Below are 7,314 nucleotides of genomic sequence, written 5' to 3' on the forward strand. Positions count from 1 at the left end.
TACAAGCAGCAAGTATTAACAATAAAATTTAGAAACATATTCTCTTAGTCTAATGGTACAAATTTTTCTCCATATTAATAATATGTTCCATTAGCTTACATTGTTAGTATAATACAAAGCCGTAAATGTCCATATATGTTGGAAACAGTTGCATTTATTCTGTTTCTCTCTCTCTCTTTCTCTCTTACACATACACACACACACACAACACAACACATCTCTGACTGCTTTTTATTTCTTTTCTTTCCACCGAAGTCAGCTGAAAGAAAATAAAAGCATCTCTAGTTCTGTTTTTTCACTACTGAAAAGAAAAAGAAGAAACTCGTAAGCAACCTTACTTACACAGCTGGCCCCATGCTTGGCTCCAGGAAGAATGTAATCCTTGACTCTAATGCAAAGAACTTTTAAAGGCTGAGGCATGTAAGTAGAACATATTTCATGGTCAAGAGTGTTCCACATTTCAAACATTTCAGTTCAGCTTTAAAAGCTCCCTTGAAAACTACTGATTGCAAAGCAAAACTTGGAAACGGACTGCTGCATGGTTTTAAGAGATATAAGGCTTTTAAAAACAATAGTTAACAAAATAAACATTAATTTTAAATTCGGAAAAAAGAAATGCCGTAGAGAATCAGTTTTCATTCAAATAACTTTCCACTTATTTTTAACCCCTGGGAGCCCTCTAGTGTCATGTTTGCAAAACAGACTCAGAAATGTCAGTCTCATGAAGTTCAAAAGATCGAGAGTGTTTGCTATCTTGGTGGAGCAGCCGCAGCCAAGGGAGTAACTTGTAAAATGCGGAATGCCACCACCCCTCGAGTGTCCATCCCGCATAACTTGGGGTTAGAGCACAAGCGTTCCCAGGAACTACTCACCTTACCATCTTGGCCGTTTCATTTGTCTTCCACCAGTTCTGGAAAGAGAAGGCCTAGAAGTTCAGGAAAAAAAAGGTAAGAAAGAGTTAATATAAATGAGGGGGAAAAAATAGAACAGTGAGATAAGAGTGCACATAGATAAGGAAAGACATTTATAGTGTGCAGTTGCACAGTGCAACAGTTCACAAAAAGAAGTCGTGGATTTCCTCTGATTGGAGGTTTTTAAAAAAAACAGGTGCGGGATTGGCCTGGGTGGTTTGCGTGTCCTAGCACAAAGGCAGGAGCTGATGACCTCGGGGTCTCAATTAGACTATGACAAATAGAATCAAAAGGCAAGAAGACAGAAAGGGGACAGGGATTTTTCCTCCCCACAGAGAAAGAAAGTTGTGATACTGAAGAGTGGGTAAAAGATTAGCATATGGTGTATATTCCTAAAAATACTATATTTTACAATGCAAAAAGAGCAAGGAGTTGGAATATATATGGAAGGAGAGAATAAACGTCCAAGTGGTAAATTGACGAAAATTATAATCAGGCTGTTATTTTAGCACTCTAAATTCAGACCTTTTTTCCTCTTTAAAAGTCCTGCCACATGGAGGAATGAGAAGGAGCAATCCCAATATTGATAGTAGCCTGGAAGTACCTGGGTATTTTGGCTAAACTTTCTGAGAATTCAGGCATCAAAGCAATTTTATTTGCACTCAAAAACTCTTAAGGCACATACTTTCATACACACAGAATTATTTTCTAGATAGAAAATGTGAACTTCTTGCAAGAAAACCATACCAAAGCTGCATTTTATAATCATCTTATTATTTTCACAGTCAAAGGAACAACTGACTTGGCTCTATAAAAATTAAAAGTAAGCCTTTGTCAGAGGCCAGTTATAATAACCAGAAGTCTCCTCCAGCTGTTTTTAGAGCTACTTTTTTCATGGAAAAATGCCTAGGAGATAGGGCGAGTTGTGTGAGTTAGTAAATCTGGTTGACTACCTTCCCACCCCACTCCGAAAATGTCTCCTAGAAAAAGAACAATACACTGTCCCCTGCTATAGCCACAATAGGGATTAGTGGAGGCTCCACTCTCTACTCTGAACTATGATATTCAGAGAATGGGCTGAAGAGGGAGGAAGCCTGGCTTTAAATTCTTCTCATTTAACTCTTACTTGTGGTCCCCTGTGGCAAGTCATTTTACCCTGCCTCAGTTTCCCTCATGTGTAGGAGAAGAAAAATAATACCACTTACTCCATCGGTTTCTTGTGATGATTGAATGAGATAGCAGCCTTGGAATGATCATTTGAAATACTCAGCAATGTGTTTGTTTTTATCCCCCATGATGCCTCATTAAACTGCTCGGAAGCCTGTCTCCTCGGCCCAGGCCTCGACACATAGTCACCATTGCACCACAGCAAAGCTATCACGGTAGAATTGAGGACAAGCACACTGAATTAGTTGTAGTCAAGATATTGATGTAACCAATACATTGGATAAACAGGGCTTGTCAGATATAATCAGAACACAATTTTAGTGATTGCCCCCTCCACTGCCCATTGAAACCTCTTCTGTGGCCTGATACCTCTTTTCAACTTTCTTAAATGGAAACTCAGGCAGGCCCCATGACTTTTCCAGTAATACTTAAATTTTTTTAAAAGTTCTCCAGTTGTTAGCCATAGACATACAGACATGTAATATACATAAACTAATTAATATGTTTGATTCTATATCATAGTAAATTTTTTAAAAAATTTCTTTCAAATTTCCAGAATTTCTCCAGAAGATAGCAGTCCCTCAAAAAGCATAACCAAAATCTACTGAAAAGGAACAGAGGAGATCCATCGTAGATTCTTTTTTGTTCCTGCCTAGAGTTCTCGTTCCTTAACCACTCACCCAGCCACTCACCTTACTTTGAGCCTGGCTCTGGCTGTTCCAAGGTAGTGGAGAGAGAGAAGCAATAATGGCAGAAATGGTTTTGCTACTCCATTCATAATGCTGCGATGACTTATAAGCTCTCCAGGTTTGGCAGGTATGTAAAGCTGACTCTGCGATGAGCATCTTGTAGTCACTTCAAAGACACCACTATCAAAGCATCTCTCTAGCTGGCTGTTGATGGCCCCTCAGTCCCTTGGAACTTGGTAGCCCCCTGTTCTGTTGAGATCACCTCATCTCTCCAGGCTGTTCTCTTAGGCAGCATTTAGGCTGACTCGCAGGCTGGTTTTCTAACTTGGACCTCTGTGTACTGCCCCACAAGTGATCCAATGGACATGGTCACCATGATTTGCTCCAGTAACCTCAGACTTCCCAATGCAGCAAACCACTTCCCTCAGCACAGCGGATCCATACCTCATTTTGGAATGTGGAAGCAATTGCCATCAATTGCTCATGGTCTCTGTTGAAACTGAATGGAAAGGTGTTTTTTGCCATCAGGTAGCACGGGACACGGAGAAGTTTAATTTGGTTTTAGGAAAATAAAGCTAAATTCCTTGAACGAGTGTTAGTTTGAAAACTTGTTGCCACAATATAACATTCGTTTATAACTTACAATATAATCTGTGTGTGCACATATAGAACTCAAAGCATTCGTTATTATTATTAGATTAGATCAGAGAGACTAATAATTCTCGTGCCTAAAATATTTTCTCTTCTTAAAAATAATGAGAGAAATAAAGTGAAAAGGTAGACAGTAAGATAATGGTAGAGCCCATTAGAATTACCTGGGGACCTTTCCATATCTTTATGGAGGGGCAAGGATGGTGATGGAGAGAAAACATGAGTAGAGCAGGATTGTGGGAATGTTCTGTTTCTTCGTTTAGATGGGATTTACCTAAGTATGTTTATTTTGAGATAGCACATTGACTATACATTTGTGATTTCTGTACTTTTCCATATTTATATATGTCTTATCCTTCAATCAAATTGGAAAGGTGGTAGATAAATAGTTATTTATTTTATATTCTTTATACCTTGTATATATGTTATAAATCTATAAAGAAGGAGAGTAGGACAAATAATTTGTTTACAATAAAAAATGCACATTTTTTTCAGTCATTTAAAAATTAAGTTTAAATACTAAAGAACAGCAAAAACCCCCGAAAATTTTAAAAATATATGAGTGTCTAGGCCCCATCCATCTTCCCAGAGACTCTAAATGATCTAAAGTAGGGCTCAGGAATCCACAGTTTTAAAAGCTTCTAATGTGCAGAGTTATAATTCACTGTTATATATTGTGTATAATTATATACACTGTTATATACTGTGTATAATTCACTGTTATATATAAGTTAAATACTTAGTTCTAGAAGCAAATTAACACCTTTTTACAATTAAATGATGTCTTAGGTTTCACTGGCAATGAAGTGAACCCTTCAAGGCTTCCAATAGTAAGATCCTAGTTTGATGAAGGCTATTTGCCTTCAGTCTGGGACAACTCCTGGACCAGATTAGATAGTGAATCGGGCCTCATCTTTCACCCACAGCACTCTCATTTCCCCCACTCCTGTCAGGTGTGTCACCTGCTGTGACTGTGTGGCAACTTGCCCATCTCCTGAGAGCCCTTGGGAAAGTGAAGGACAAAATATAAGGACTCCAATCACTGAAAAGCTAAGTACTGAGTTTTTCTTTACCGTTGTTGACCCAGGCTTGTTGCACAGATTGCAGACCTGCAGATGGACACCTTGTTCCTGGTTCAGTGCTGCCCAGACTCTTCCACTGGGGCACCCTATCCCTTGCTCCTCATATTCCTGATTTCTAGGAACCATAACCCTACTATGATTATAATTGCAGCATTAGCATAGGTTCCTGGGTACAACCTTTGCCCTACTTATTGTATGGAATTTGCTAATACCTTTGCTATCCATTCCAACACCAGGCCTGGACAGCACCAAGCTGCCCCGCCTGCTGCTGAAAAACTTTCAACTTTATAATCTTTGAAGTTTTGTCATAAAAGTGTTAAATAGTAGTCTATACTATATCTGTCTTTTGACCAGTATGCAAAAGAAGTTATATTGATTATGTCATATTTTATAGAAATATGTGCACTTTTTATCTGACAATTGATTGCTCACCCCTAAGGACATTATTCCTGTTGACCTAAACTAGTACATCTATATGCAGTAGGAGAAGTGCTTTTGGAGAAAATCACCTGTCTCCTCAGAACTGGTCTTACAAATCTATGAAGTAACACTATGTGCTATAGCCTAATCACTTATATATGACCCAGAGAACACCAAATAGGCATATTTCCAGCAGATAAAATGCCTGGCATTGCATTGTATTAGGTATTCTCTCCTCTGTCTACTATTATACCATGCACTTTCCTCCATTTTCCTGGTATGGAAATCTCCTGCAATAATGCATTTGCCTCATTTCCCTAGGAACGTTTATTCCGTGATTTGATGTTGTGTCTGTGTTAGAATGGTTCTGCCACATGACCAGAAACTGGGCGATGTCTGCATGAACATACTATGATATGGTAAACAGATAAAACATATGACAGCCAATTTGGCATCTATTTGAAATGATAGACATGTACAAAGTTATTATTTCACTTCTTAATAATTAGATAATTTATGCAGGTTAGAATAATTTCCATTTGTTTTATAGTTCTAAAACCTGATAATTCATAGAGTCATCATGGAATAAAGTAAGAATTAGGAAAATTGGAGGTTGCCCTGGGTTTCTTCAAAAAGCCCCCGCACAATCTAGACAACTAAGCTTCTCTGTTTCAGAAATGGGCACTCAAGGTCCTGATACTCTGCTCCATCTCTGTCCCCAGGGCACACACACAGAGGAGAAACCAGGACAGACACACTGGCTCTAGGTCATTCTTGGCAGAGACAGAACAACTCACGCAGCAGTAGTTTTCTGTCTTTGTAAAGGAGTAAAGATTGGATAAAACTGTCTCAACCCTTGGGCTCCTTGCAGAAAACTAGTGCAGACCAACAAATTATTTTTTCTCTCCTCACCTAAGGTATAGTTTATGTAAAAGAAAAAAATCTACAGAGTACATTTAAAGAAAGGAAAGGCTCCTGGCTTCATTAGATTAAATTTGGAACATTAGAAATGCATTGGGATTATAAATAAACACCTTAAACTGCAGGAGAAGAATGTAGAGAGAAATTTGGAATCCTTTATTCATTTGTATGTGGTAGTTTTGGAACTGAGTTGGATCACCTACTGTGATTCTGACATATGTAGCCTATCTGATACAATGTTGGGGTATGTAACTACATACCCAAGTTTTAAGAATTGCTAGTGAAACTGGATTGGAAAAGACAGACTGGGTTAATGTTACATACTCTACCCATTCACCCGCTCCCACCTCCCCAGCACTGTGGTTTCAAGCACCAGAAAAGAAGAACTACAGGAAGGCACTGATGGAGATATTTTCATATATTATTCTGTGCAATATCAAAGCATCAGCAGCCATTGGCTTGCAAGGTAAAGAAATATGATGCAGGGTCAGGGAGCATCTCATCCTTTCCATTACCTCTCAGGTATTGCAACTTCTGGAGCACTGGTGGGTAGCTCCCATGGTGTGGACTTCAGGGTTGCCGTAGAAGGCAGCAACAGCAGCAGGTGAAGCAGTAAGTTGCCCATAAGTAGCTGCACAGAGAGAAAACATCCATGAGAGAGGCTTGTGTGTGGTAACCAGAACTACCTGGGTTATAAGCCTATGAACTACAAGACTAAGCATCCCTAAGACACAATAAGTGCTTTTCGGAGAGGTGCTGGAGGTCTTGTTTTACGCAGGAGGGTAAAAGTCAGTACAGTTCAAGTCACTCCTGCCAAAGAATGCTAGGTAGCCATGGGCTAGTGAGACTTGGAGAAATGTACGTTGCACAACAGTTTAAAATTTATTGAAGACCTACTCAACGCTTGTCACTAAAGCTGGATTCTGTGGGGAGTACACAATGTGTAAGGCACTGCCTGGACATTAACTGAATTAACAAGTGCATGAATGAATGAACATATTAAGATGGTAAAACACATCCCAAGGCCAGTGGTTTTCAAAGTGTCACCCTGGACCCGCAGCATCAGCTTCACCTAGAAATTTGTTAGAAATGAAAATCCTCGAAACCCACCTGAGACCTACGGAATCGGAAACTGGAGGAGAGTCTTGTTTCAATACAGATATTGAAACAAGCCCTCCAGGTGACTGCCCTAGTGAGAAGCCCCAAAACGAAAGGGGCAGGCCAGGAGGAAGACAGAAAGATGCCAAAATAAGGTAGACAGAAAAGCAAAAAGTTGGGAGACGATTCAAAACAATATTTGCAGTTTATCTAAGGTTATTCTATTCTTTTTCCCGTCTTTATGAGAGTTCCATTTCCTTCCTGATATTTTATCCTTTGGATCAAAAACACGGAATATGTTAACATCACATACCCTGCCCAGCCACCCACTCTCACCTACTCAGCTCTATAGATTCAAGTTCCTTCTCAAAGCAA

At 39.3% G+C, this 7,314-nt stretch overlaps 1 protein-coding gene across 2 annotated transcripts in view; it reads right to left on the bottom strand.

The window, feature by feature from the left end:
- The window catches only part of FAM198B (family with sequence similarity 198 member B), a 48,121-nt gene extending 47,063 nt beyond the window's left edge, over positions 1-1,058 (bottom strand). The window contains exon 1 of one of the 2 annotated variants that reach the window (XM_025386146.1): positions 873-1,058. The gene's annotated coding sequence lies outside the window, so the exon portion shown is untranslated. Of the gene's footprint in view, positions 1-342; positions 742-872 lie in introns of those variants that run through there. The other variant, XM_025386145.1, reaches the window with a different exon arrangement.
- Between the last annotated feature and the right edge of the window lie 6,256 nt (positions 1,059-7,314).

The sequence above is a fragment of the Theropithecus gelada genome, chromosome 5 (assembly GCF_003255815.1).
Source record: "Theropithecus gelada isolate Dixy chromosome 5, Tgel_1.0, whole genome shotgun sequence".
In the NCBI taxonomy this organism is placed as follows: domain Eukaryota; kingdom Metazoa; phylum Chordata; class Mammalia; order Primates; family Cercopithecidae; genus Theropithecus; species Theropithecus gelada.